The sequence below is a fragment of the Dermacentor albipictus genome, chromosome 5 (assembly GCF_038994185.2).
Source record: "Dermacentor albipictus isolate Rhodes 1998 colony chromosome 5, USDA_Dalb.pri_finalv2, whole genome shotgun sequence".
Classification (NCBI taxonomy): domain Eukaryota; kingdom Metazoa; phylum Arthropoda; class Arachnida; order Ixodida; family Ixodidae; genus Dermacentor; species Dermacentor albipictus.
The window spans coordinates 61142622-61166015 of record NC_091825.1 but is presented as its reverse complement, the minus strand read 5'-3'; the positions used below and the strand labels follow the sequence as shown (position 1 = coordinate 61166015).

The window sequence follows — 23394 nt, the reverse complement described above, 5'->3', positions numbered from 1 at the left end:
TTTCATCTTCTTACTGGTGATGAGCCACTAATCTGTGGCGTGATATTTTCTGTCCTTCATACTTTTCTGCTCAGTCGGGAACAAAAGGTTCATCAAAAAACGTTTCCTATTTCCACACTGTCAACGCATTCCACAATGTTCCTAGGCATTGACCTGCTCTTTCACCTTATATCAACCTAAACTTCCTTAAAGCATGCAGACGTACTAAATGTTTTGCACAAGCGATCCGTAGCATGGTCTCTTCTCAGACGCTGCTGCTGCTGCGGAATGAGTATTTCGAGCCTCCACCTTCTTGCGCTCAAGGATCCGCGTGAGGCATCCGTGCTATGCCTACGCTTTTCTACTTTTCGTTCATAATCAACATGCCATGTGTGTTTTACAGCCATAGCATGCCTCTCGAATCATTTTCGTGTTTTTAGCACTAATATTTTGCGCACTTACAAAGTGACTAATTTTAGATGCATTTAAAGCCGTGGTACATGCACGATGAGTTCATGAACCATTGTTAACTAACCGCTACCTGTGCTTGACATTCTTTGGCCAGAGCTGGTACTTGAGGTATTAAAGCTCAACCGCCAATCATTCATGAGTGGCGCCTGCACTAAATGGAACGTATTCTCGTATATCTTGAAAACAATAATAAGCGTTTTTTCGCAATATATATACTGATCCAGTACATGACTGATGACGTGGACGTCGTTCATCAGCCCGTATTCTAAAGGGAACGAGCTTAAGTGTTGCCCTGATTGTATCAACAATTAACTTGGTTAATACCGTTACGGATAGCGACAGCAGGCGAATGTACCGAAACCCTACAAGGTTTTGGCAGTTGAGTATTTACCTATTAGCATAAAATTGCTATTCTTCCAACTGCCCGGTACACTTAATGTACTTGATACGCTGTGAACAAAAAGCTACAAAATTTCAGATTTTGATACGATCTTTATCTTTTATGAAATTGAATGTCATTCCAAACTCTCCTGTTGCTTTTGCCGTGAATATTGACAAGTTACATAAGGAACTTACGCTTGCTGATTGCCACTACGACTATTCTTAGTGAGTTGGGTGCTGAGCTTACTGTTCAATTCCGCATATAATTCCTGTGTTGCCTTCGGGATCTTCAGTGCAGCTGGCCTGACCATAGAAACGCCTAAGTGCATCCAAAGGAAGCGTGCAAAAATGTAGAGCTGCTGTGATCCTGCTCCACATTGTAGTGCATGAGGGCCAAAAATAGCCATTGTAGCCGTCCTTATTTACCATTCTCACACACAGCCTCACCGAATGGTTATATCTCACAAACCTCATACTAAATACGCCACTAGGTATCGAACATGTGCCCTTGACGAGCTGCGCAATTGCGAATTTAACACGCCAACAGTAAGCTATTGCCTAATTTACAGTCAGTAACGTTCAATGCATGCGTCATAGAGGCAGAAGCAATGGCCGTACCTACACGTATGTTTCAGAATAGCTAGCAGAGAGAGCGCTAATGCAGCCTAGCTTCTCGCCTGTGACATTTTTGCTTAAAAACTAACTGTAAAGGATGACGGCTGACTACTGTCAATCAGGCCACAGCTATCGACAGCAGATATCTAGTATATGTAACCTAGCTATCAGCGCGTCTTATCAGTTGTAGGCGAGTCGGGGTCAGGCAATGAACAACTTTATTGCAAGAATGAATGGGATGTGTATACAAAGCAGTGCCGCAGTGGAGCATGCGCAGTGCATGCATATAAGCGTGAGGTTTCACTTGTTCAGCCTTGCTACATCTTCCCTTTTACATGGGAACTTAAGACGTGGTTAACGTGTCTCTTGTTGAGGGTACCGACAGGGCTCGCATCGAAGTCTTGTGCTTCTCCGTAGTTCTTGAGGGGGCTCTGTGGAAGATACGTCTTCGAGCACGAGGCTCACTTCCGGCTGTGGGTCTACCAGGCGGAGGTGCTGTCCTGTGCGCCGAAGTTCCCGGCCGTCTTCAGTCTTGACGATCGTTGAGCGGTGTTCATCGGCTGGTCGGAGAACGACGGCGGGAGACCAAGTCTGCTGGTTTGTATCGTATACTTTGACCTGCTGACCTGGCATCACAGGCGGTAAGTTGCTGCTGCCATGGTTGTAGTAGGTCCTCTGTCATTGGCGTATTTCTTGAAGAAGCGTCCTAGCCTGGCGTCCCATCAGCCTCTGTATTGGGGACTGGCGCACATCATCACGTGCAGTATTGCGCCATTCAAGCAATGCCATTTGAAACACCGACATTTTAAAGGAACACTTCTTTAACAGCTTTTCTGCTTCCTGAACCGCTCTCTCCATCATGCCATTGGAACGCGGATGACAGGGGCTTGAGGTGATGTGATCAACAGCCAAGGTGTTGAGAAAGTCCTTAAACTCACTGCTGTTAGAAGGCGGACAATTGTCAGTGCACAACTTCCTGGGCAAGCCATGGACCGAGAAAATTTGAGAACACCACGTGGTAAAAGATCTTGCAGTTGTTGTACGAAACTCTCGAATTTCAAAGAAGAAGGAAAAAGCAACAGGCTGCGCATCCTGTATAAGCACAGCACCTACCCCCAGCTGGCTTGCATCAACTGATAGCGTCACGGATTTGCTTGGATAAAAATAGCTGAGCACAGGTGCTTGAATCAGTGCCTCACGCAATCTAAGAAAGCGTTCTTGCTGTTTTTCCGTCCAAACCCATGCAATGTCTTGTCGCAACAAAGTTCGTAGTGGGGCTGTTACTACAGACATGTTTGGGATAAAGCGCTGTACAAAATTTATAGCGCCCAAAGACACTTGAAGTTCCTTGCAGTTTTTTGGTGTCGGCATTTCCAGAATGTCTTGAACACGTTGGGCGTCCACACGCACGCCTTCGGCGCTGAGCACGTGTCCCAGGTAGCGCAACTCTCGCTGCAAAAAGAAGCATTTCTTCAAGTTTAGTCGAAGATTCTGTTCTCGGCAGCGCGTTAGAAGAAGCTGTAGATTGTGGTCTTGCTCTTGCTTAGTCTTGCCCCAGAGAAGAATGTCATACATTACTAATGCGACATTTGGCAGGCCTTCTAGGACGCGGTGCATCGCTGCCTGAAATATCTCCGGAGCAGAGGCAATGCCAAAAGGCATGCCCAAGAACCTGTAGCGTCCGTAAGGTGTACTCATTGTACAAAGTTTGGAACTTGAGTCGTCTAGCTTTCTCTGCCAATACCCCGATGCTGCGTCTAAGGTTGGAAAAAACGTTGGCGCCCGCAAGCATTGGCACAACGTCTTCGAGAGTAGGCATTGGATAGTTTTCCCGTAACAGCGCCTTGTTCAGCGCTATGGGGTCTAGGAAGATGCGCACTTTATCTTTCTTAATGACTGTGACCATGTAACTCGACCGTTCCGTCGGGCCCTTTACCTTTGCTATCACGCCTTGTTCTTCCATGCGCAGAAGCTCTTCCTTGACTTTGTCTTGAAGGGCCACTGGAACTGTCCTGGCTGGCACGACAACTCCTACGGCTTCTGGCTTTAGCTGCATTGTATGCTCCACGCCTTTCAGCTGTCCCAGTGCACTGAAAACGTCTGCGAAAGGTTGAGCTGCCGGGTATAACTCTTCGACGTGAACGTTTTGCACGCGACAAAGAAACCAGAGGCGTTCCGCCACTGATCCGCTCAGAGTCACGGGCACATTTTGTTCGACCACGAAAAACGACTCTGCTGACAGTCGCAGCCGAATTTTTCCTCTCGCAGTAGTCTTATGACCGAAAAAAGTGGTCAATGTGGCGTGGCAGGTTTGCTGTGGCTTGTTTGGCAGCAGTATAGCATCCTTGTTTGAAATGACGCAGCAGTTAGCACCTGCGTCTAGCTTGCACATTAACTTACGGCCTTCAATGTAAACTGCTGCACTCCAATGATCTGCCGCTTCGGCTGCGCTGAAAGCCAGGGCTCTTTCTGTATTAAATTTTTATGGATGTCAGTCATAATGTACTCTGCTTGGGCTAACGAGTTCTGATAATTATTATCGTAGTAGTAGCTCTTGGCATTATTCGCTTAAGTAACACGTAGTACCAACGCACACAAACCGTTTCCCATTTTGCTTATCTTCGCATTTTATTGCATGAGATATCGGCGCTGTCATCATAACACTTGAAGCCACTTCATCTTCTGTCACTGCGGATTCCCTTCTTGCGTCCAAGCATGATTCCGTCAGCACTTCCAACGCCACCGCCCAAAGCGGCAGCTTCGTTGGGGGCCATGATGATCATAGCTGAAAACGCAGAATGCGTTACAACAATGGGTCACTAAATTGTCTCCATTTAATTATATGAAGTTCTCTGTCTAGAGAAATGTAGGCCTTAATTAATGGTTTTAATCTTAGTTAACCGTTAGGCCGTTATAACAGGAATAGCTGTTTGATTAAATAAATTGATAAATAAGCTCCTTAAAGAAGATCATTCCAAAATGCTAGGAGTGTAGTGGAAAAAGTAAGCAGAAATGCAGGCTTCAAAGGTAACATGTCCCCTGTTGCAATGGTGGCGGCAGCGGCTTCAAGATATGTACAGAGCACAGGTGTCTTCTGAAAATATAGTGTTGTCAGTTTACACAATTGCAGAATGAACACATAATAAGTGTAAATGTGAAAATTCCAAGAAAGATATAGCAGTCCTAGAACTTAGTCGTGAATACACCAGAGAAGTTCATTATAGAGAACACAGCTCCAACAAAACTTTAACATACAAAGCCTCCTTACACACCGAGTAACAAGAAAATGGGTCTGAAGAAAAGAAGTGATTGCACTTTACAATCACTTTTAACTCTACAAAAGAGCGAAGCATTCTCTCAACTGCCGTCTGATATGCTGTGAAAACACAATTGCATTTTGGGTGTGGAATGTTATTCAGTATATTAGTTTCATATTTGACGAGAGCTTATGACGGGATTTGGTTGTATCAGACTAGCTGCACCGATGCTAACTGCACTCACGTGCATAAAGAATAATCGTTATTTATGTAATAATTGACAATGTTAGATTCCTAGGTATTACAGCACAAACGATGAAGATGAAGGGGACTCACCAAACGACATTACCAAGCGCTAAATTTATCAGGAGTCAATATCAAAAAGCCCAACTACCATTCAACCAAACTCTGTCCTGATTATGATGATGCCGTAGTCGAGGACTGCGGATTAATTTGAACCCCGTGGGTTTAAATTCACGTCACCTTTTCCGAGCCCGCAATGTACGGGACACGGAGATTCTCGCATTTCGCCGCCATCAAAACGAGGCCACTTCGGTCGGGATTCGATCCCGCGACTTAGTGCTCAGCAGAGGAATACTATAGCCCCTACTCCACCTTGGCGAGTTATTAGGATAACTGTTTCGCACGAGGACTCACTTGTCAGGTCCAAAGGCCTCACCCGAAAAAGTAACGGAAGTTGTAATAAATAAAAAAACACCATGGATAAATATAACTTGATGTGGTATATGTACGTATGGCAACAGCAACAGCTGCGAGAAGGTCCATTTCCAACAGACGGTTCATGTTGACTGGCCACTGGAGAGGAAAGAGCACACCTATTTAGAGACCAGTCAAACATAAAACGATGTTGCGTCAGATAAATATTATTTGCGACATTATCACGTTTATGCTTGTTCATTCAAAGCTTTTTTTTCTCTCTTATCATAGTGTGAAGTGAGACTAGAAAGGCAAATGAAATTTGTCTTCGCTGTTGTAACGTATTTCAAAATGTGTGCAAGTAGCGTTAATGTACTTCTACAATTTCAGCTATCAAAATACGGAAGTTATGTGTGGAAGCAACATCACGACATTGTGGTAATAAAAAATACTCAATGCATTTTCAATTATGGTGTTTAGGTTACCAGTTAGAATTGCAAAATTCAAGCTTTGATGAAGGGAAATAAAGTTTATTTAGCTGAATTGGTTGGACAAGGACAAGTTTTTCTAACCCGGCTTCAGCCTTGCTACAATGTGCATGGGCGTTTCTGCTATCATTTTCGTTAAAGGGTACGTGAAGCATTTCAGCATGATCTTATCTGAAATGCCAACCTGTTTATTTCGTGGAATAATCCCGCTCTACCCTTAATTTGCTCGTCATTTAAATGTGTACACTGACACCCCAATTTATTGCCTTCAAAGAACAAATACTGCAGCCTTCTGACCAGAAACGCAAGCACGAAGTTCAGCATGCTCAGCTTCAATCACAACTTCTCGGTTAGTTGTCATCCACATAGTGCTGAAAAAACGGACAGGAATACTTCACAGCTTGCTGTATTGCTCTCCGTACCGACTCCGGCACAGTGCTTCGTCGCCCACAGTGATCATGCAGTGAAACCTCTATTATCATGTCGTCTGCCCCATATGACCACGGGGAGTATGTGTAAAATCACCGCGAATACCGTCACACGTGAGAAGTACCGAGAATTAAGACGCCGACTGAAGCTCCTCTCGGACAAATGAGTTCTGCATTCGTCAAGAAGATTTCTGTATGCTCAATAATGTTCGTCTGCTGTCCCTCCGCCACGTGCTTGGACGTTATACTGATAAATTAGATTCAGTTTGTATATATCCGCTACGGGTCTCCCATCTCACGGGCATTTCGAAAGAGGCGCAAGTTTTAAAATTTCTGCTAGGCAGACAAAATTTCGTAGCTTTGCCGCTTGAAATGCCCAATTGGAATGTGGGCCTTCCCACGTGTAAATAAAACATAATAAATAAATTCTTTTAATTCGCCAGTGAAAATTTCCATTGATATAGTGTCCATCTCTTCAGGTCACCTGAGAAGGCCTAATACCGCTGTATGCTGAATGCAGTTCTTGACAGTGCCCGACTGAGTAAAATTTCTATTGCTATAAACAGTGGATGGTGAACCACATGATTCATCAGCAACAGTGCTATTTATAAATGGTAATGTGTCAGCTGTATAACCTTGCTGTCAGCGCAGTCCATCTTCCTTAATGTCAGGATGACTTTCAGAGACATATACGGCGCCACTAATCTGCTTTAAAAATAATTTCTATGAATAGACGACTGCAGGAAAGAAAACTTACGTACCATCTGCATAATGTCGTTGCTTTCGACCTAACCAAATGTTTCGCTCTGTTTATTTTGATCACCTGGCTGAAATACAGAAACGCAGTTTGTGTCTCGCGTTAAGCTTAAGAAAACTTTTCTATCATTTCCTAAGGGGCCCCCGACTTACCAAGCAGAGTGATTTCAATTACCGGAAGCACCGAAGTACTGTGCTTTCCTCGGTGTTAGTATATAATGTAAGAAATGAATATAGTGAGTAGAATGACGAATGTCAAACTTTAGCGTTTGTCTTATTTTCACCTTTCATTAATTTTCATTATTCGTGCCTATTTCCAACAAAGGCTCATTGCTAAATGAGCACCACAGGTATCAACTGTCGATCTGCCCTTATTCTTGAATACCATTAATAATTTTCCCAGTAATTTATAAAATTCCAAGTGTTTTCCTTACGCTGATGATACAATGATTTTGACATCTGCCATAAGCCCCACTGAAATTTTCGATAAAGGAAACTACACTGTACGCCGGCTGGAAAAGTGGCGTTATAAAAATTAGGTAAGCATATATCCTCATAATTCTCAGTCTATTGTTTTCCATTCTCCGAAAAGATGTATGACAGCTAATTTATACTTACGAATAAGCAACATTGGAATTAAGTAAATAAGTTGTGCTGTGCTCCTAGTAGTTGTACATTTTAGTCAAAAAGTTGACGCTCACATTGATTCCGTTCAGAAAATTGGCTGCGGCATAATATCTTTAAATAAAACTCCTTCAGCCTTTTTACGTTAATGCACTTCTCTCCCTTTACCACGCTTCATCCACACACATAATAAATATGCTATTGCTGCTAAGGCAAATACTTAGCATGCTCACATATCTGCCTTGTTTAGCATGCATGAACGGGCATTGAAAATTGGAACATTTACCTCCGCTCTTTCAGCATCTAAGCCGCTTTTCTATAATTGATTATATTTCCTTTTACTTCGACACATGAATCTAGCCTGAAGTTCTTGTTGTATATATTCATAGACTGTCATTTTTGCATGGATATTTTTCCAATGCACCGAGTCACTAATAAATATTCAACAAGGTTTGGTTTGTCATATAACTTTCTCCTACGAAAAGTTGCTAGGCATTACGGTGAACAAACTGTCCGTGTCTGTGTTATTTAAACTTGGAACAATCTAAAACTCGATTGAAAAATGTTGTCGTTGAGCCGGTTTAGGCCGTCTTTGAAACGTGTTTGCTTTCGTCATTTTTATTAGTCTAGTAATCAGTTTTACGTTCTCTATAGATGCTCTTCTGTTTTTCTTTTAATCATTTATTCTATATTTGTCAATTCATTCGTGCGCTTACTAAAATTATTTCGTCCGATTCAGATAGGAGCCCTTTCCACAGTTTAAACTTTTGGACTTCCTCCTGACACTGTGCGGCCTTGCATTTGCACTGGATTTTGCATTTACGGTAACAAACTTCATACTTGAAACCTTGCAGCGCTGTCGTCATGCATGAAAGACATGCTTTGAGCTGTTTTATTTTTACGATGGGAAGAGCTTGAACGTCATTTTAATGCACGGCCGACTTGTTGTCTCGTGTAAAATGCTGGTGTGCGGGCTGACGACCGTAGAAGAAAAAGAAATCAGTGAACTTTATATACAATGCCATTCTGGAAGGTAATCTATTCCTAAATAGCGCACTAGGTAAACCATGGGTAACAATTTCACAATAGCCCAACCACATGGCGACCTAATATACTTGCGAAACCAGAAGCGTACATGGCCGCTTACTCACCTGTACTTGTACGACAAGCCTTCAGTGATGTTGGCAGAAATATTAGGTTTAATAGAAGGGCCGCTCTAGTGGGCAATGGGATACAAAAGTGTATGATGACAATGTCGTGGCGAATACTGTATCAGGGAACCTGAATGACGACGACCGTATGACAAGAGACCGATCATGATGCTGTGGTGAAGAAGACGGCACGACTACGACGGCATAACGACGACGTTCTGCCAAAAGCGTCCTGATTTCGGCTGTGGCACAACGACACCGTGACAATGATGGTATAGCCGTTTGAATTATAAATGAAATGAAATAAAGTTTTCTGCGATGCGCACAACAACTACAGCATTTGACACTTTGACATTCGCTATCTGGCTATCTAGCCACCTACGCCTAGGTGCTCTCGTGCTTGTTTCGTTAACGGAGTTGGTAGCAAAATTGGCATATTATAATAAGAGTACACGACAAACATAAATGATAGGACACGACATGAGCGTAAGGACACGTGTGTCACATAGACCATGAAATAGCCGCTTATGTCTTGGTGCTCTACCGGTCGTTCTGTTAACTTGGTATGTACCACAATTGGCACAATATGTTATAACAATGTATGACGAACATAAACGATAGTTAATGACATGAATGTCATGATGTGCGTGTAATATAGGTCAATACTAAAAAACACAATACAAGTATCAAGCAAACTTCTGCTACACCTATTTAACCAGTCCCTTACAACGGGTATGCTTCCTACAGACTGGAAGACAGCATAAGTAGTGCTTGTCACTAAGAAAGGTGACAAGAGTTCGATGAAAATTACCGTCCAATATCACTAATGAGCAATTGCTGAAAAATGTTAGAATACATCATCGCTTCCCATGTATATTTTTAAATTGAATCTAATAAATTTTTTACCGGAAACAGCGTGGTTTCCAAAAGGAGTCTCTTAAAAACCCAACGACTACAATTGACTCAGACTTACACTTTGGTATGAACAGTAATAAACAAATTTACTGCATGTTTTGCACTTCTCGAAAGCATTTGATCATGCAGACCATAGTCGCCTGGTATGAAAGGTTTTTGTAGTTGAACATGCCTTGCTAACCCTTTAATGGATTAGTAATGTTCTTACTAATGGCGAACAGTTCACTGTTGTTGCTAACTTTTCTTCTGCCCTGTCTGACGTCACCGGTGGTGTAGCTCGATGCAGTGTACTCGGACCTCTTCTATTTTTAATTTTCATTAACGACTTACAGAACAATATATCCTCTTCTGTACGATTATTTGCTGAAGACTGCATTGTATAACGTTCGATTAGCTGTACCACTGGTCACGCGCACTCCAAAATGATGTTGCACATATCAGTGTTTTGTGTGTTACATGGCTCTTGTCCCTAAACATGTCGAAGTGCAAAGAAGTTTCTTTTTCTCGAAAAACTGTTAACTCACACTTTTGATAACATTTGAATTTTGACGTAGTCGACGACACCACAGTATATAAGTACTTAGGAGTGCTCCTTACGCACAATCTATCATGGACTAATAACACCACCTCCACTTCAGCTAACGCCTCCAGATCGCTAGAATTTCTGTGCCGCAACTTAAGAAGTGCGCCTTCACCGCTAAGAAATCTAGCTTACATCACTATTGTACGGTTACAAATCCAGCGCGCCTTGTATACATGGTCTCCTCACCAAAAATACCTCATCGAACTCCTAGACAGCATCCAGAATAGAGTGAGCCGTTTCATTAAAAAAAATATAGCAACCAGCCAAGTGTACCCAAACAAAAGTCGATCTTTCATTGCGACTGCTAACTACTTGCCGTGATATTGTCCTTATTTTATAATTTCATAGATTCATTGACACAGTTGGCCTAGCCTTATCAAACCTGAAAAAAGCACCGTTGACGTCTCAAAGAGTGAACAGTCAGTTCTGCTACACCCGAATTTATTGAAACACACACGCTTTTTATGTTTCAGCTTTGCCCCGCGCAATGGAACTCTCTACCAGATAACATCACTTGCCAATCTAAACACAGTGCATTTTTCAAGCACCTAACAGATCAATATGCTGTTTCAACCGTCTAACACGTCTTGCCTTCTCTTAATTTCTTTCCTGCATTTTTCTACAAGTTAGTAAAAGAATTTCAGTGATCCTAATTTTTCACTATACTTGCTACGGCATATATTCAAAAACGTTTATAATGTTATTATGCTGTCATGTTATTGTGTTTACCGTTCATTCTGATTGCTGTAAATACTCTATTTGCTAAAGTTGTATTAACTTTCCATGTTGCGTGCATGTACCTTTAATATTACTGATGTTTATTTTTTCCCGATTCCATACTAATATGTTACCGTATTCCCCCCCCCCCCCCCCCCACAAGGCCTTCTCGAAGCCTGTAAGGTACATGTACATAAATAAACAGCCGCCTACGCCTTGGTATATACTAAAACTGACGTAGTATGACAAGGATGTATGACGAAGATAAATATTGGGCATGGCATGAATATCCGACTTGTGTGTCATGTAGGTCAAGAACCAGCTTTCTGCCTGTTCGCGCTCCCGTGGTCGTTTCGTTACCTTGATACGTACTAAAATTGTCATAGTATGACAGGAGTGTATAAGGAACATAAATTATCGCGCATGACATAAATGCCAAGACGTGCGTTTCATTTGAGCCATGAAAGATCCACCTACGTCTTGGTGCTCTCATGGTAGACTCGTTAACTTGGTAGGCTCCGCCCGCACATCTTCGCATAAAATCATTTCTCACAGACCGTGGGATCTGCCGCCTTTTTCCTTGTGTCTTCAATTATTTTGTTTATTATGACAACTATATTAAAATAAAATGACAAAAGAAAATTGACATGGATGAAGGGACAAAAGCAGTATGACAACGATGGCATGCCGTAATTGAACTGATGACAACGATGAAACGACAGCGTGGTGACGACGGCACGACGAGAGTCCGGTGACAATGCCGAAACGAAGACAATGGAACGGCTACGATGGCATCACGAGACTACAAACAAAACTTGTGGCCCTAACTATCTAACTAGCCCTAACATGGACCGCTAGAACTGAGTAGAAGACGTGAGGACGGCGGAATGACGAGAGTTCGGTGAGGAAGCTGGAATGACCATGATTGAATGACAACGACATCACTATGGCAGTATGTCTTCGAATGCATGGCGACTGTCTGATGATTAGAGGCCTTAGGAGGACAGCATGGAGTGCGTCGAATTAGAAAGCTGAAATACGGGGATGCGGCGACCGCGTCGTCATCCCGTCTACAATAACATATACAGTTGCGAAAACTAGGAGCCATCTTGGACCACTGGGTAAGAGCAGAAGCCGTGACCACAATGCCATGAGGAGAGCAAGGGATTCCGAAAATAGAATGACAACGGAAATACCGCAACTCATTACATGGAGCCCGTACCTAGTGGCGCAAGCTGGTAGACAACTTGGATCAACTGGGTGGGAGTAAGCCGCTAGATAGATAGATAGATAGGTGGATGGATAGATAGAAAGTTAGATAGATAGATAGATAGATAGATAGATAGATAGATAGATAGATAGATAGATAGATAGATAGATAGATAGATAGATAGATAGATAGATAGATAGATAGATAGATAGATAGATAGATAGATAGCCTGAAAACGGCTGAAGAAACGAAATATAGCTATTCGTATTAAAATATATTGTCCTTTACTCTCTGTTGTCTCCAGCAAGTTCTATTTGAGTGCTTTGATCGAATACTTGTGCGCGCATGGTGTCTGGTGCCTTTTTTTTGAAGTATGGTAGGATTTTCCTGTTTCCTAAAGTTACAGAACTGATAAAGTCCTCGCGAATTTGCAGAATCAATTTCTCTTTAGGATGAGACAGCTCAAGAGGGCAAATCCGCTTCAGCAAAACGTGCGCATTCTTCAAACTCAATAAAATGCCCTGCAACATTCCTTTCAGGGCGACGTATGTTTGCACTTATTTTTTTTCCGGTCAGAATGCTTGGTGGAGTACAAAATGAAATTTTGTCATTGCTCTGACAATTGTCAATTACTGCAGCAAGAGAAAATGACAAAAGTGGAGTGAATGGACTTTACTTATTTACTGCAGAAAGCTTCGTTTACCCTCCTACAATTGCCGTTTACAGCACTAGCCGCATTGGAAGAGCTCACCATAAAAATTCGATCAAGATTTTAATGACAACTGTGATGAGTGTTGCATTTCGTTTCTAATAATGCTTGCTTTTGTTTCTATATTTTAGCCCAATGGAGAAACCTGAGCACTTATTCCTGGTATTTAAGGGCCCCTTGAATGGACCGTCTATTAAACCAGCCATTTCTGCCCACTTCGCTGAAGGCTTGTATTGGAAGTACAGGTGAGTAAGTTGCTGTGTACATATTTTGGCTTAACATGCTTAATACGTCACCATGACAATGGGCAAATTGTGAACTTGGTAACCGTGGTTTAAGCAAGTGTGCATATTCTGAATGGAAGATTCATTTGAGCAATGACTTTATCTCTAAAGTTTGGAGGGTTCACTCTCACAAGAACCGCAGCGACAGAGCAGCGCTGGAACACAATGCGTTTTTTCTAATTTGCTTCAGTGTTTACAAAATATATTTTCAAGTTCAACTTGCGCATTGCGTCTCAAAGCTAACACAGAATTTTTTTGTAAAATGAAGGGCAGACATGGTGTGTAAAATTGTTATTATGTGTAAAGAAACATGTTGAAAACCGCCACCTTCGATTTTTAGCGCATGCCTGCTTCTCGATATCGCCGCCAATGAATTTCTTGCTCGTTACATTTAGCGGACTACGTCAGTGATCAAAATCGAAAACCATTCAGGGCCTAAGTTTGTAAATATTGAAAGGGTCTATACTCATCTCTTTTTATTCATTGGCTTAATTCAATACATTAGCATTTTATACAAGAGACAAGTTTGCAACGCTATATAGGGGTTTCGCGGCTCTCCTTATCGTAAAAACAAAAAACTAAAACCATGTCTCTCACGCATCATGACGGCGTTGCAAGGTGGAAACAAGACAAGTGCTAAAGTAGTGACGCGCGTCAGTGAGCTCGCAACATTCGTGTCCTATTAAAATTGATACTGCTTTTGAGTGAAGAACTATGCTTTGATTCTTATGGAAATTGAAATCACTGTGTTTGTTTGGTTTGTTGGAGGCCACTTTAAGGATTATATAGACTTTTTCCAAAATAAATATGATTGCACACACATGCTGCCTTTGTGTGCATGAGGTAGCTGATGACAATCAACAGAGGAAATGTTTCCTTATATCAAATACTACAACAGCTGCCAATGGTAAATAGGCTTTTTTTGCCACAATCTTCGCTTCATACAAATCACTTTGAAAGAGCATTAGTGGGGCGATATATGTTCCTCTGAATAGACTGAAAGTGAGGGAGGCAAGCGGTGCTGATTGCCAGCATGCACAGTGTGAACACTACAGTTCATGGCTATTAGTGTTGCAGTTCAATCACATTTTCACCGTCCGCTCTTAATAGAAATGTAAATATGAGAGTCCGCCAGGCACTTTCAAAAACGGCAGTCAGTATACGACGGGCTGTGCCTTCGTCAGGTGGTTTACCTGAAGAGACGGACACTATTTCCGTAAGAAATGGCAATGCAGATTCAATAATTCAAGGTTTTAGTTACTTCAAATACCTTAAATATAAACTTTTAAATTATTTAAATAATTTCAAAGCACACGTTACAATTGTGCACTTGAAGCCGTGACGCTGCAAATATATCTGTGCTTAGCAAACAACCAAGACAAGTGCACTTTCCAGATGACCATGACCTCAGCGTTATCTAATAATATTATTAAGCTGGCACATAGAAAACAATCACATATCTGAGAAAAAGAGCGAGCTGGCAGCCGCCACCAGGAAGAGTGCAATGAAGGCCGGCTCTTAAGGTAATATGGTGCATAGAAAAACATTAGTGTGTGAATAACAAGAGAGCAATAGGGAGGGGCATAGTGAGGGAACGAGGACGAAATAATAAAGAAATGGGTTGAGAAAAACAGAGCGATAACCCATGCCTCAGAGTTGCGAACGAAATGATAGGAATGTACCAAACTATAATTGGGACGCAAGATATGCCGCCTTCAAAAATGACTCATCAATTTATGCGCACAACCAACATGAAGCCACTGTTATTCGTTATCGCATGCACATGGTAAGCGATGTTCTCTGCTTAAAGCGAAGTCGGCTCTGTGCGGTAGTAGGTACGATCCAATATAACATGTGCTTACGTTGCACTAAAGCAGGAATAGAATACACTGACTGTCACCCTTCCTGTGAAACCATTCAGGACCTCTGACATACCCTACACGAACCTTCAGAAACGCAGCTCTAATGTAGCGACGCAAACCCTGGCAGTGAACACGGGGTGTTAACGATGTTGCTACTGAACTAATTTATAAGGCTTATGTCCAGAGAGGTGGCGCTGCATGAGCAGAGGAGCATCATTGAGGGGGCAGGAAAATTATGGGTGAATCTAGCACTAATTTTTGCGAGTTGAGCGTGGGTCAATTTTTTCTAACTAACCGAGTAGTTGTAACTGAGGCTTGGTATCGCATACGGATGAGACTTAGTGCTTATGCTCCTGGAAAGTAGACTGTAGTAAATGTACGTTGAAGGTTATAAATTGAGGCGTCAATGTGCACCTGTTGATCGGCAGCAAATAGTGAGATGGATGAAAATATTGGGTTGACGAAAAAAATCTATTGACGTTAAAGATGAGATTATCCCTAGGTGCTTAAGGCACAATTATAGGAATATGTTAGCGGGAACGTCCACGCATCTTGCAGATCAATTTCAAAGCGGATTGCACAAAAGTGACAGTAAACATTCCTTTCATCTGCTGTCCTTGCTTCTCCGTTGGAACGTGAAGATTCTTGGACTATGATTGGCAGTCGTTGATCGAATGCACACAGGAAGCTATGGAGATCAGATGTACCATAAATACTTATGCGTAAACTTTTGTGTACACACAGTAAATAAAAAAAAATGCTATTCAACTTGAACAATCGAGAAACAAAATCTCATTCTTCAAATTTCTCAATGACTGTTAGAGCCCTGAGTCGTTTAAGGTACATGGTACAGAGACTCACTGATCTATCAGGAATTCTGATTTCAGCTCAGCCTCGTTTTAAGGTACATGGTACGGAGCCTGACTGATCTATCAGCAATTCTGATTTGACCCCAGTCTCGTTTTATCGTATATGGTGCGGAGCCTAACTGATCTATCAGGAATTCTGATTTCAGCCGAGTTTCGTTTTCACGTACATGGTGCGGAGCCTGAGTGATCTATCAGGAATTCTGATTTCAGCGGAGTTTCGTTTTAACGTACAAGGCAGGGATCCTGACTGATCTATCAGCAATTCTGATTTCAGCCCAGTTTTGTTTTAACGTACATGGTAAGGAGCCTGACTGATCTATCAGCAATTCTGATTTCAGCCCAGTCTCGTTTTAACGTGCATGGTGTGGAGCCTCACTGATCCATCAGCGATGCTGATTTGAGCCCAGTCTTGTTTTAACGTACATGGTGCGGAGCCTGAGTGATCTATCAGCAATTCTGATTTCAGCGGAGTTTCGTTTTAACGTACAAGGCAAGGAGCATGACTGATCTATCAGCAATTCTGATTTCAGCCCAGTTTTGTTTTAACGTACATGGTAAGGAGGCTGACTGATCTATCAGCAATTCTGATTTCAGCCCAGTCTCGTTTTAACGTGCATGGTGTGGAGCCTCACTGATCCATCAGCGATGCTGATTTGAGCCCAGTCTTGTTTTAACGTACATGGTGCGGAGCCTGAGTGATCTATCAGCAATTCTGATTTCAGCGGAGTTTCGTTTTAACCTACAAGGCAGGGAGCCTGACTGATCTATCAGCAATTCTGATTTCAGCCCAGTTTTGTGTTAACGTACATAGTAAGGAGCCTGACTGATCTATGAGCAATTCTGATTTCAGCCCAGTCTCGTTTTAATGTGCATGGTGTGGAGCCTCACTGATCCATCAGCGATGCTGATTTGAGCCCAGTCTTGTTTTGACGTACATGGTGCGAAGCCTGAGTGATCTATCAGCAATTCTGATTTCAACGGAGTTTCGTTTTAACTACAAGGCAGGGAGCCTGACTGATCTATCAGATATTCTGATTTCAGCCCAGTTTTGTTTTAACGTACATGGTAAGGAGCCTGACTGATCTATCAGCAATTCTGATTTCAGCCCAGTCTCGTTTTAACGTACATGGTGGGGAGCCTCACTGATCCATCAGCGATGCTGATTTGAGCCCAGTCTTGTTTTAACGTACATGGTACGGAGCCTGACTGATCTATCAGCAATTCGGATTTCAGCCCAGTCTCGTTTTAACGTACATGGTGTGGAGCCTCACTGGGTCAACAGCTATTCTGGTTTGAGCCCAGTCTCGTGTTAACGTACATAGTGTGGAGCCTCACTGATCCATCAGCAATTCGGATTTGAGCCCAGTCTCATTTTAACGTACATGGTACGGAGCCTTACTGATCCATCGGCAAATATGATTTCAGCCCAGTCTCGTTTTAACATACATGGCGCGGAGCCCCACTGACCCATTGGCAAATATGATTTCAGTCCAGTCTCGTTTTAACATACATGGTATGAAGCCTCACTGATCTATCAGCAATTCTGATTTTAGCGGAGTCTGAGGAACAGCATACCGTCCCAATTATTATAGCTGAAATATACAAAGTAAAAGGGCGGTAGGGCAAATGGCCCATCCCACAGATTCAGTTGGCAATTAGAGTAAAAAAATTACCGACGATTACGTTACTTCCTAATGCGAAATTTGAGCGCAGCAAAGAAGCTGTTTCACATTTTCGATAGATTGAGGCAAAGAAATCGAGCAACACATGTATGCGCTATCACATAATTTTTTTTTTATTTTTCATACGTATTCCTTTAACAAAGACTCCACTAACAGTTCTTGACAGTCATGAAGGAAGCTTTGTGGTCGGAGAAATAGACTGATATATATTCGACTTGGTACACCAATGCTTGATTCTCAAAGACGAGATCTATACAAGTGCCTCGCGAGGTTGTCACAGCCGTGGGACGCGTTACGAGCGAGAGGAACGGGATGTTCTCCCGCATAAGTGTTAGGAAATTGCTGTTTGTCTTTATGTCAACATTAAAGTCCCCCACTACTAACATCGGTGTGGATCGATGGACGGTTAATGCGAGTTGCAGGAAGTGCACGACGTCTTTCGTGAGTGCGGTAGCGGACTCACGAAAGCGGTATCAGTCGGTCGCTGCTAGCGCTGGGGGGATGAAAGGGGGGCGGAGCTGGTTACGAGGCCGACGACAACGCCGACGCGAAACCCAGGAACGGACGCCAAAGAGCCATTTGTGTAGCCAGCCCTCCTCCACAGTCTCTCCTCCTCCCTTCCATCATCCTCCCTCGCCCGGAGAGCCGACAGCGCGCATGCGCGGCGGCGGAGCAGATTCGTCGGCGAGCTGGTTACGAGGCCGACGACAACGCCGACGCGAAACCCAGGAACGGACGCCAAAGAGCTGCGCTCTAAAAGGTGTTAAGCCACAAACAAAAGGAATGGGCTTACTCATAAACGTAAACATATCGGGAAACAAAACTGTTCTCCTTCTTCCTAAAACTCTGTTCCCATCGCATTTCTACATAGTCAGTGTAGGCCTCATCAAAACACGTCAGGCCCGCCCAATTTATAGATAGGCCGTCTCAAACCCTGAAGGCGTCCCTAGGCCACGAATGCCTCGGAAACCGGGGCTTAAACACCGCGTACCGCATAATTCTGGCGTACTGCCAGAATTATGGCTTTCAGTGGCATCTGAGCTCATTGTCTATAAGACGACCTTCTACGAATGTGCTCCTCACACGTGCACTATCTCTACAGTGCACTCTGTGAGTTCTTATTTGACACAACGTGGGCTTTTCTCATCACCCAGCAACAAAGGCCGATGATCGCCCCTCGGATGCTTAGTCACGCGACACTACGCAGGCATCTTAACCCCTCCTAAAACACAAATGGTTGCCCTCGGATATGGAGGGAAGTGAACCCCCCCCGTCTATGCACAAAGGGCATGGGCGACTCGCGACACTTGGGAAGTACACAAACCAATCAATGCGGCCTTACAGTGGTCCTAGTCTAACCGCTTCTTCTCAACAAACGTGAACCATAAATTTCGCAATTGCAACGCAAACCTAAAGTGAAGAATTGAGAAGATATTGAATATTTCTCATTAATAACTTCAGATATTTATTGCTTGGACATGTAAGTTCCGTATTTTTGATATTTGAAACTGAAAACGCAAGAGAACCCTACCTGCAGACAGGTGAAAATGTCACCCGCCGTGGTTCCTTAGCGGCTATCGTGCTGGGCTGCTAATCACGAGGTCGCGGGATGAATTCCGCCAACGGCGTCCGCGTTTCGATGGGCGCAAAATGGTAGAACACCAGTGTATTTAGATACTTGTAAAAGGCAAAGAATACCAGGTGGACCAAATTATTCCGGATTTCTTCCCTGCGGCGTGTCTCATAATCAGATGGTGGTTTTGCCATGTAAAAACATAACTTTAGATGAAAATGACTTGAAGCTATGAAAAAAAAACCTGATTTGCCTTTCTATCCTCATTTAACTCTGTATCCAACAAGAGACGAAGGTTTGATATAGAGGGGCAAAGCTGAGAATGCCTGAGAATACATTCCTCTGATGAAACATTGTTTCTTTGTTTTACTGTTCCCTGACTACAACGTGTCAATTATACTGCAGCGCCAGTCAACATGAACCGTGCATTGGGAATGGACCTTCTCGCTGCTGTTGCTGTAGCCATAGGTATTTATATCATGTCTAAATCTCTTATATTTTACTTCGATGTTATTGTAACTGCTACAACAGCTGTTAATAATATTTATGGTGACACTTATGCACTCTACAACTGAGTCCTTGTGGGAAAGCGCTAATCTAATTATATGCCATGATGGCTTTGACGCTATGGAGGGGTGCTATGTTCCTAGGGTGGCGAAATGCAAAAAAAAAGCACCGCAGTCTCATGCATTGGTAGGGGGAGGGTACGTTAAAGAACCCCAGATGGTCAAAATTTATCTGGAGTCCGCTACTACGGCATTTTTCATAATCACATCGTGAGTATTCACACGCGAACCCCCAGAATTTAATTGTTTTGTTTATCCTACAACCAGAGAGTTTTGTTACTTGGTTTAGTTGGTATTCATCCGCAAATATAACAGTGCGTTGTCCCCTAGTTTTGTTACTCATCTTCGTTTTTGCACTCCAATAATAATTACCAATCTAGCATGGTGACCAAAGAATTAACAAATATAATAAATTAATATCAGTGAAGCGTGCCAGGATTGGCGCCCGTCAGATAAAACTAGGCCCCGTAATTGCGTGCCTTGAGATGTGGATAAGATTTCGAAAACTGTTTCACTGACAAACAACGGAGCTCACTTGATGCGAATACACAAGCGGCCGATAACGAATAAATGAATGCAACAGCACAGTTCAAGTACTGCTCTAGTCAGATTTTTCAGTCGGCACTCATACGTCGTCTATAATGTTTAACAGTTTTCGCAGGACATATAATGGAGGTTAAGAGAGAGCTCCGCCCAGCTGTAGCTTTTGAAAATCAGGTGTTCTCAAAAGCACTTTTCATCAGACATATTTCCTCTGGACTCGCTCTCTAATCATGCCTCATATTATGGTGTTATATTTGAGCGGCGATGTCAACAACACATTCAGCTGGTGTACCGACTGCTCAATGGCGCACCGAATGCATCTTTCCTTCTTGTTTTATAAAAAACGATGTAAGGTATCTGTCTGAAATGTACTTTTACCCCCTCTTTGTTTATGTGTTATATGTAACGTGGAAGTTGAGTGCTTATTGATAATTCATTATTATGTTTTCATTGTATAATTGCCTATACTGAGAAGATTGTATGTTTTGAGAAGGCACTGGCTTTGTGCACTTCAATTGCGGCCATTGTCACCGGCACTGTAACCGGTGGTATGATACCTCTCTAGCCTGTGTTTCTGCTTCCTTTTTCCACTATGCTCCTAGCACCATGGGACGTTGCTGTTTAAAGAATTGATGGATGGATTGGTAGAAACAGACATTATTATTGCAATGCATTCGCTTAACTAATGCCTCAATTTTGTATGACAAAGAATCATGTAATAATAATTGGGGACGTAACTTACTAAGTCATCGTTGTAACGCATTCTCCGTTTTCAGCTATGATCATCATGGTACCGAATGAAGCTGCCGCTTTGGGCGGTGGTGTTGGAGGTCCTGACGGAATCATGCTTGGTCGCAAGAAGTGAGTCAGCACTGAGACGAGATGAAGAGGATTCACGATTGATTGGGACAAGGCGGACATCTTATGAAATAAATTGCGCAAATAGGCAAAATGGGAAATGGTTTGTATGTGTTGGCTCAACGTGTTACCTCAACGAACAATGCCTAGGGTGACCAATATGACATGGAATATTAGAACCCATCACGACAGATAACAATAAAAAATAACTTCAGTCATAGTTGTTCGGCTAAGGAATAGGGTACCTGAACGATCGAGCTCTGAAAACCTCATTTACCGTAATAAGTAATCTACTGTGGGATTTGCGCTAATCTTACTGAAATGAAATTATATCTTCAGTATTCAGCCATAGATTAGCATTGCGGAAACTTCGTGCATGGTTAGTGGTATTTCAAGCGTAAAGCACCAGCGTTAGGCGGAGCTGTTGGACGTACTCAGGGGATCATGGATGCCGACAAGAAGTCAATCAGTACTCACACAGGGTGAAATGTCTACAGGTTTCATGATGGCAACGCGGACATCCCATGCAGTAAAGTGGACAAATAAGCAAAATGAAAATATTTTTTATGTTCTGACACCCCGTGTTGCATAAACTAATTGCGCCTAGACCTCCGACTATTACAAGAAATATTAGACCTGGTTCGTCCAAGGAGAGTAAACTAGAACAAAAGCCAAACAAAGCTACATCAGAAAAACTTGACGGGTTTAGAAATAGTTTGGCAGAACGAATGAGCTCTGAGAATTCGATTCGACGCATCAATAACACCACGATGAGATTTTCAGTATTCCTACTGCAATACGTTTAATATATAGGAACCCTTCGTCACTTCGATGTCCCTACCGTAGGGCACTGCCCTTGCTCCTGAAATTCAGCTTGCCTCATGGTTGGTATCATTGCACCCTTTTTTTTCTTGCCCGTCAGGAGCACCACCATTACAACTCGAAAGCCCTGCTTTCACGTTTGGATAAGGCCAGTCTACTGTCCGTTATCAGGGTGTCAAAACATGTGTTCTTTGCCTTTGTAAAACCGAGCTTCCAACCTGTGGTCACCGAGGACATTTATGTTTTATTTCAAAACTAGCCATGGACTACGCAGATCAGAGGGTGAGAGAGAAGACGCCACGATTACGGCTCCTGTCCTCGATGTAGAGCTTCAGATTGCTAGCTTGTGGCCCAAGAAAGTTCACACAAATGGAGTCCTCTTTTCAACTCTGATGGAGCACTTCACAGACAGAAAACTACCTGTGTGTGTTCGCCGCGCTACCTCCGGCATAGCCAAGGTCATAGACGACTTGCTAGCCAGTATGCCTTAAGCTACAGCGTACGATGACCTGAAACGCACTCTACTACAATTACTCGAGGAATCGTAACATAGTAGGCTCCAACAGTTAATATCCGAGCAACTCGGCGACGAATGACCATCACAACTCCTGCACCGGTTGCGACAGTTGCAGGGTGAGCACTCTGAAAACGAGAGCCAGCATCCAATTTTGCACGATATTTTCTTTTAACGCCTCCCACAGTGCACAAGCGTGCTACTGGCGGGTTGCGTCTAAACGAGTCTGGATCGGCTAGCTGCACTTGCTGACCGCATATGCGAGGGCGCATCTGCGGCATAGTTACCTACCGCCGTTTCGAGAGCCTCAGATCGAGGAGACAGACTCTCGCACCTGTAGTAAACAGTCGACCGCTCCACCAGTGCCCTCGAGAAGCTGACGCTGACGACGTGTGCAACACTGGTGACCAACTTTGTCGAAACCATTCGCCTTCGCAGTCTCGCAGCGCACCTTGAGATTCGGCGCCGCAGTTGTGCTGGCGACACCGTAGAATTTGCCAAGATGGAAGTCGCTTCAACCAGCACTGTTGTTCGACGGGCAACGCACCCAACGGCCGGTACCGGCGGCATGCGACATCGGCTGTGGCGGAAGCCGTATATTTAGCAGAAATTTCTCGAGTAGGGCAACCTTTGTGTAATCTTACTTAATTTCAGCTGCAAAGTTCATGGACGTTTGTACAAACATTTTCCTAAAAGCTTACGTTAGGCACTTCAGCATGAGTTTATCTGAAACGCCAATGCATATTTGTGAACTACATCTTTTCTACCTCAGAATTTTCTCGGAATCTAAATGTGTACGATGACGCTCCAATTTATAGCCCTCTAAAGTACATCTACTGCATACTTCAGACCCTGCCGTATAAGCATAAACATGATGCAT

The 23394-nt window shown here is 43.1% G+C and overlaps 1 long non-coding RNA gene across 1 annotated transcript; it reads left to right on the top strand.

Moving 5' to 3' along the window:
* Positions 1-1780: 1780 nt before the first annotated feature.
* On the top strand, positions 1781-21279 carry LOC139060452 (uncharacterized). The gene is made up of 4 exons (XR_011514830.1): positions 1781-2087; positions 13073-13186; positions 19617-19679; positions 21097-21279. It is a non-coding gene; the product is annotated as an uncharacterized lncRNA (long non-coding RNA).
* The last annotated feature ends 2115 nt before the right edge of the window (positions 21280-23394 follow it).